Source organism: Adiantum capillus-veneris, chromosome 10 (assembly GCF_014529385.1).
Source record: "Adiantum capillus-veneris isolate H3 chromosome 10, ASM1452938v2, whole genome shotgun sequence".
NCBI lineage: Eukaryota > Viridiplantae > Streptophyta > Polypodiopsida > Polypodiales > Pteridaceae > Adiantum > Adiantum capillus-veneris.
This window is the reverse complement of record NC_140940.1, coordinates 25,252,255-25,260,694: the sequence shown is the minus strand read 5'-3', so window position 1 is coordinate 25,260,694 and position 8,440 is coordinate 25,252,255.

Sequence of the window (8,440 nt, the reverse complement as noted above, 5' to 3'; positions counted from 1 at the left end):
GAGAGAGAGAGAGAGAGAGAGAGAGAGAGAGAGAGAGAGAGAGAGAGAGAGAGAGAGGGAAAGAGGGAGATACAGAGAAAGAGAGGGAGGGAAAGAGAGATAGAGAGATCAAATGAGACACGAATAGGGAGTGGGAGTGGTATATATATATATATGGGGGAGGAGAGAGAGTGTGAGAGAAAGAGAGAGAGGGAGAGTGGCAGGGGGGAAGATACAAAGAGAGAGTGGGGGTAGATTGAGAGAGAGAGAGAGAGAGAGAGAGAGAGAGCTATGTATAGAAATATTTAAAAAAATCATTTGTTTTATTCTATTCTTCTTGTTGAAAGATATGTTGATAATCTCAACCTTCAATGTCTCTTACTGTTGAATAAACCATTTACCAGAATAATCCCAAAGTTTCTCTCTCTCTCTCTCTCATATGAGATTAGAGATAGAGGTGGGTAGTGATTGGGAGACAGAAATAATGCTAATTGTCTATAAATATGGGCTCTATGTGACTATAAAATTTAATCTTGCCATATCTCTTCAAAACTTTATAGCAACAATGGCTTCCTCTTCATCATGCAAGGTTGGTTTTTTTTTTACTACTATATGTGTTGAGCCTTTGTTGCTTGATTGTCGAGCAAGATTTGCTATGGTCAACCCAAGAGGTTTTGGGGTAGTGGTAATAGCGAGCTATTTGCTATCCTATCCACCTCCAATGGTGACATTCAAACTCAAGTGAAAGATCGTGTGCCATTTGGTGATCAATTTCAGTTTATATTGGATTCAACCTTGCCTACAAATTTTTTGTTGGTTATAAACAAGGGTACAAACAGTAATGTGGGTGTTGATATGTCCTCAAAATCCAATGGGGTCATGGTGGAGTTATTTGATAGCTCCTTTGAAGAAAAAAAGAATTTAGCAATGCTCAAATAAAAACCTTGAAGATTCTTTTTATGTGAGCCAAGATTCAATGCAAGATGTTTGGATAAAAGATGAGAAGACGGACAAAAATATCTATTCTGGTTCAAACAAGGTGGAGAGAATACAAAGTACATTAGAGCACATTGTGCTAAATAGCCACCGCTAGCCTGAGTTGAGGAAGAATGATTTCAAGGTGTTTGATAAAGAAGAGGGTTGTGGAAGTTCCACAAAAGTAATGGTGATTGCATTTATGAGCTGGAGCCTGTACCGATGGTGTTTCCACAATGTTGGTTTGGCCAAGTGCACACAGCCAAGTCTCCCACTAGAAAAAGTGTTGAACTAGTCACAATGCGGCGTGACATGGAAATCAACATTGCTATATAGTAACCACTATGGAGAAAGTGTGCTATCCATAGACACATCCGCAAGAGGTACACTCTAGGAAAACATGACATCACCGTCACTGGCATAGACTGCCACTGGAACTGCCTCGCTAACAAAGCCATATCTGCATCTCGCATACATCTCCGATGATCTCTTATACGTCTAAAATAACGACATCCAATGTCTCTTATGTGACCACAATGCCAACAACGTATCGGCAAGAACAAGACCGTTGTCTCTCACTGTCACACGTATCTGCTTCCATAAGTGAACGCCAAAATGCCAACAAAAGTGGGAGATCACTCGACCACTACACAGTCACAAAAACCATGATCAATCGCATCAAAATCGATGCACAAAACAACTCCACGATTTGCTACCTACAAGCATAAACTGGGACAAATTGCCCAACCGAGCGTAAAGCGCATAACCATATATGCAAGTAGAGAGAAAACTAGCTCAAAACGCATCCCAAAATAGAAACTGCCTGCAAAAATCTGTGAAATGTGTGACTGTCAAAATCTGTAGCCACACAAGCATATGTAATTCTCAATCCTGCGAGAGTGGGTACAAGAACACCAAACCGTGTGCAAACAGACAAAAACATATCAAAAGTGAGAGTGAACACTCGGTCATTGTACAAGATGTCATAACACTGCAAACTTTTATGGCAAGAAGACAGGGAAAAATGAATAGAATTTCCTTAGCAAAATGAGTCAAAACTCAATGCAAACCGCAAGTCAAAAAATTGCAGATAACTGCCAGAGTGGGAGTCAACTCAACCACCAAACCATCAGAGAACAAACTGCGGGTACGCATAAACCATGGCAAGAATCAGGGAAAAATCCAACAGATTTTCCTTTGAAAATTGAGCAAACAACTCTCTAGCACCTCTCACCAAATCGCATGAAGACAGATACTCAGTGTCTCAGTAAACAGATCCACAAAATGGTCTACATACGCTGCCAAAAGCCTGACAAAATAGCTCACTCCTGATCGAGTGGCTCTATGGACGTGTACCTGTCCAAAAATGATGCAAACCTATAAACATGCAATCTACAAGCTACAGCTAGCTCAAGCGACATACACAAAATGCATACATAGCATGAAACTGCACGAAACCGTGCTAGAAACTGCTCTCTGGACTGCCCCACATAGTCATACAATGCGCATAAAACCGCATCCGGATGTGCCAAAAGATCTAAAATTCACATCCCAAAGCATCACTTATATGCACAAAAACAAGATGAATTCTCTCAAATAGCACCACACTGTACCATAGAGCCAACAATGCAAACCGCATCACTCTCTACACTGTAGGAATCAAACTGCAAAACCTTGATATGTAGAGATTGTTGGTAGGCTGCTGCAAAAAATTCAACGCTCATAATTTCAAAATTTTGATATAAGCAACACGTCTAGAATGTGCCAAAACCCCAGGGTAGACTCTTGGATCACATGTATCCGAGCTATATGTGCAAACAATGACAAAGCAATAAGTGATGTGAAAGTACAATCTATTAGTGTTGGAACCCTTTAAATTAGATCAGAAGAATACAAGGAAAATCACAACATGCTGGGTGGAAAATGCAAATCTTCAAGCCTTGAATACAATGGCTTCCAACACCACCTTTATATAATTAAAAGAAGAATTTTCATTCATTCTAATAACATTCAATGCTTGTGTAGACATCTTGGCACAATACATAAGTCTAGCCGATGATGCCATATTGTAGATTAAAGTGGATGGACTACCTTTCCAAGGCAATTTTTTAAATGTTATGTAATTTCCACAATGTGGCACCATGTCATGCTTAATGGGCTTGTTATGCATTTAAGTTTGTAGTTGGAATGCCAAATCCTAAGCCTAGATTATTAATTTGTATAAGAATTAGCTCTACAAGCCTTGGGTGCCTGAGCATTGCCAATGCAAACCCTAAGTATAAGAGATAAATTGAAAAATGTAAACATCAATTTTTGAGCTAATAGAGAATATATCCTAGACAAAGCTTTGGGTATGGAGTCTCCTTCTTCTCCTCCTCCTGCTCCTCCTTCTTCTTCTTCTTCACTAATTACTTTCATAACTAACTAATGCTATGTTTGTGTGTGTTGCTAGTGTAGCCAAAGCATTAGCATGCTTGCTTGCTTTCATATGCATCCTAGGGACTCATCTCTTATTAGCATGTGTGTGTAGAGTAGTGTACACATTGTTTCCTTAGGCATTGCTTGCACCTCCTTCTCTATTCCATGGGTGTGTGTGCTTGTAGTAGAGAGCGTATGTAGGTGAGGTAACAAGATAGCTCGCATGTTGAGAGTGGTAGGCTGAGGTGAAGAAGGATGGAAGCCCATGCCATGGCTTCTCTTTTACCTTATTTTTTGTTCACAAAGCCCTCTTCTCATTCCTTTGACAGTGCCCTCTCGCTCTTGTGAGATGTTTCTATCCCCTAGCTGCCTCATGCTCTTCCTTGGATTGACAATTTAAGGTAGTTGTTGAACCAATGTGGCTTGCTATGCTATGATCGAAACAGTTAAAGCACAAACATGAAGGAAAAATGCATGAAGCTCTATACTTTCCATCCTCACAGAGGAATTAGTGTAAGGCACTTATAAGCCAAATCTTCTCAAGCAGGGCAAGTTTTACAAACCAAAAACATAGATTTTTCAACCAGCACTTCCATTCTTGTGGCCTCAAAGATGGAACCAACCTACCATTGATTTAACAACCTCCTTTAACTACACTTCAATTTTTGTACTTAATCTAATACAAAATGCAACAAAATCAGCAAGATGGAAAAAAAGTCTCTACTTGGGAGGGGGAAAACTACTGAGCATGATTGCTTATCAAGCCTTCGGAATGATTTACAAACTATTATCATCACCCAAAGATAAGGAAGTGGAATCAAAGCTAAGATTGAAGAGGGCGAGCTTTGCAACAACTCCAAGAAGCAAGAAATCCCCCACTTCATCTTTTAAAATATCAAATTTATTCAAACACACAAAAAGGCACATCATCATGAGGAATCAAGTGAGGACTCAAATGGGAAGAAGAAAGTTGAAGGTTTGGAAGAAGAATCCAACCAAGAGAGATACAAAGAAACCAGATGATCTATGGAGAAATATTTTGACAAAGTGAGACAGTGGAGGACAAAGATAAGGATGGACCAAGCAAGAGTGAGACCCCTAAAGAGGCAATCACTTCTACTAAATTGAGAACGATCATGAAGAAAGAATGTAACAAGACATCACAAAAATCCAAAAGAGATAGAACTGAAAGGCAAAGCAAGGTGAGACCTATGGTTATTTTATTGTTACACATATGCCTTGGAACCCAGCCAAAGCAAATTGACTTGCTCAATGAGAACATACGGATAGGGATTTTGCATCCATTACGTGCACCCCTATTCAAACAAATGGTTTACATTTCCTAAGATAATAGTACTATGAGGTTTAAACAAGATATGTATTATGGTAGTGATAAGTGTGAATACACTTAGGACTATCATGCACTTTTTCTCCTCATTAGGAGGTTCCAATCTCCCCCCCCCCCCCTGCTTGTATATGTGTCCATTACTATAGGGCACGACTTATCTTTGTATACACAAACTCAATAATTCCTCTTCCTATGTTTTGTGCTCTCAAGAGATTCTCCTTCATCTTCTCAATCTTTTCATGCTTTTGTGCAATTGTATTTTCAATCATTAGTATTAGAGTAAGATTTGGTATCATAGGTAGCATTGCCAATACCCTATTGGCTCACATTCTTATATTGAGGTGATTTTTGTGAGCATTTATAAGTGACATAATCTACGGGTGAGCTCATACACCTTGGTATCATCATAATTTTGATTAGGGATCATTTCGGCCTTTGTTTCCACAACCAACAATATTATGTAGGCCATTTTGTCCTTTTGTAGAGGTTTTCAAAGAGTGAAGATTTATATAGGTTGTGCTTTATGAGCACATGTTAGTTTTGTGCAAATTTTCCTCAACAAAGGCAACATTTGCATTAGGTACAATCATCGGTCATGGCTAACAACAATGATGTTTTTTGCATCCTGTCTACTGAGGATAAACTGGATGGGGAAAACTACCCACTTTTGGTGTACATGATGTAACATCTCTCCTTGTTACAAACGGCATTTGGAACATTGTTCCATGGTTGGTGAGATCGTTCCTGACAATACTCTTGTGCAAAAAATTATTGATGCCTTTTCAAATTATTAAGAAAAAATTTCCTCCATGTTTAGACTTGTGACAGAGAATATTTCTGATGATGTGAAGCTTGATGGTCTCGTCTCTGCATTATTGCAATCCCATGTTGTTTTTGCATCCCTAAAAAATGATTCACCTCCACCCATGTAAGGAAATTATGATCTCCAATATTCAACTCTTGTTTATCACTCCCTTCTAGTAGAGGTGATCCATAGGCCTTTATAAAACCTTAGTAGAGGTGCATCCTTAGTCTTCAACTTCATAAAACCAACTCCACTCTGTGGCCTATATGTAACACCAACTTCTAGGTCTACCATTGTAAATATGAAAGAAACCGCTTGAATGACTTTTGAGATAACTTCTTTATGCTTAAGCACTTCACATCCCTCCAAGTCCCTTTGAAAATTGAATATATATAATCTTTTCCAATTGTGTAAGTTGTTGAGTTTCCTATTAGACACAAAACCCTCAAAAGCGAGACCCAAAAATCCCAAAGACAAGGTATCTTGGCCATTAACATTTAGTGAGCGCTTTGTTCAAAATTGTTACCATATACATGTGGTAGTGATGTGTGTGAACACACTAGGACCGCCGAGGCATTTTTTCCCTCTTTAGAAGGTTTTTCCCCCCGTGCATTATATATACGCCCATCACTCTAGGGCTATCTATCTTTCCATTGCACACTAAGTTATACACTCTCTATTGTGTGCCTTGAGCTTCCTTCGTCTTCTCCAAGCTGTGTGTGTTTCTTTGCAACCCTAATTACAACAATTGGTATCAGAGCAAGTTGCGTCCTCCCGGGCTTAGTTGCCAACTGCTCCAGTACACACCTGCTCACTTTCTTCGATTTCAGTGAGCTTTGGCGAGCGTTCGCAGGTCGACAAATACTTTGGGCGAGCTTGTAGAGCTTGGTCTGCTCAGATTTTCGATTCGGGCTCATTTCGGCCTCTGTTTCCACTACAGGCATGTCTGCACAGGCAATTTCGTCATTTTGTGCAGAATTTCTGTCAGTGCCGTTTTCTGCATAACAAGTGCCTTATAGTCTTCTACGGTTTGTGCTATATAGCACGTGTTGTTCCCGCTCCATTTCTCCTATTTTCGAGCAGTTTTCACATCAGGTGCATCATTTACCATGGCTGACAACAACAACACAGATGTGTTCAAGATGTTTGCTGCTGAGGACAGGTTGGATGGGGACAACTATCCTATGTGGGCTTATATGATGCAACATGTTCTTGTGTCAAAGGGCGTCTGGAACATTGTGCAAGGCATTGATGTACGTCCTGGTTCTGAGGATGTAGGCGATGTTGAGGATGTTTGCAGGTCTTGCTGCAAGGATTGTTGTTGTTAGAGTTGTTTTGCCTACGACAGAACAAGCTCGTTGGGATGTAAAGGATGCGCAGGCTCATGCATTGATTGCGTTGTCTGTGAAGCGCACCATTCTTCCTCACATTCGTTCAGCAAAATCTGCAAAACAGGCTTGGGATATTCTAGGAGGTCTTTATGCAAGCCGCAATGAGGCTTAAATTGCTTTGCTGCGTAAAGAGCTGGAGTCGAAGATTATGCATGAGGAAGATGATATGGACACTTTCCTTGCGAGTGTCAAGGATATCAATGAGCAACTTATTTTTGCTAGTGAAGTCATTTCAGACAGTTCCCTTGTGCAGACTGTTCTTGATGCCTTACCAAATTCCTACCAGACTTTTGCTAGTACCTGGAGACTGATGACCCAAGGAAATCCTGAAGTTGTCAAGTTTGATGCATTATGCACATTGCTGTTGCAAGAGTCACTTTCTAGAAAAAACAGGACTAGGCAGCGTGCAGTTGAACAGGCTTTTATTTCTTCTCAAAGAAAGGGTGGTAACAGTAATGCAGACAATTCTTATGGTTTTGCTGCGAGTGGCAAAAATTCTATTCCTAATGCTTTTGCTGGCAGCAATTCGTCTGGAAATTCTGGTGATAAGGGCAAAAAGAAGATGCGTTGCCATTATTGTAAAGCTAATGATCACTTGATCAAGTCGTGTCCTAAGTTGAAGGCCAAACAGTCTAAGAAGAAAGAGGGTGGTTCCACTGCAAATGCTGGTTCCACTACAAATGTAGCCATTGTTGAGTCTTCTGTGAAAGGAGACTGTAATGTTGATGTTGATGCAGAATGGGATTTTAGCGCATAGTGCACTTACAATCCTGCTGTCCATAATGCATGCTTGTCAGTTTGTTGCTACAGATTCACATGTGTGGTATTTCGATAGTGGTGCTACCAAGCACATTACCTCACATCGTGAATTGTTTACCTCTCTCGAGTCTGTCCCTCATGGGAATTCACTCACTTGTGCCAACAATGCCTATTATCCAGTTCAGGGAGTTGGAAAGATTGTGCTTACTTCTGCTAATGGCAGTTCTTTCACACTTGTTGATGCACTTTATGTACCTAGGATCAAGAAGAATCTCTTCTCTGTATCCGCACTTGCTAGACTTGGACTTGTAGTCAAATTTGTGGATGATAGATGTACAGTTCATGATCTCAGTTTTGGTGATGAAATTGTGGCATTTGGCCTTTTGTGTCGTGGGCTGTATAAGCTCACTTTGTATGACAAGTGTGGACAAAATTTTGCAAATGCTTTACAAATTCAAGGGCTATTTCAGATGCAAAACTTTGGCATGCACGTTTTGGTCATCTGAATTTTGCCAGTTTGCTGTGTTTGCAGAAATCTGATATGGTTGCTTCTTTGCCGCCTCTTGAAGCACCTGTCAACCATGTTTGTGAAGGTTGTATTTTGGGTAAAATGCAGCATTCTAAGTTTCCAAAGGATGGTTCAGTTCGGGCCACATGCAGGTTGCAGCTTGTGCATAGTGATGTTTGTGGGCCCATGCAAACTCTGTCCTTGGGCAATTACCTGTACTTCGTGACTTTCATTGATGATTACTCCAGGCATGCATG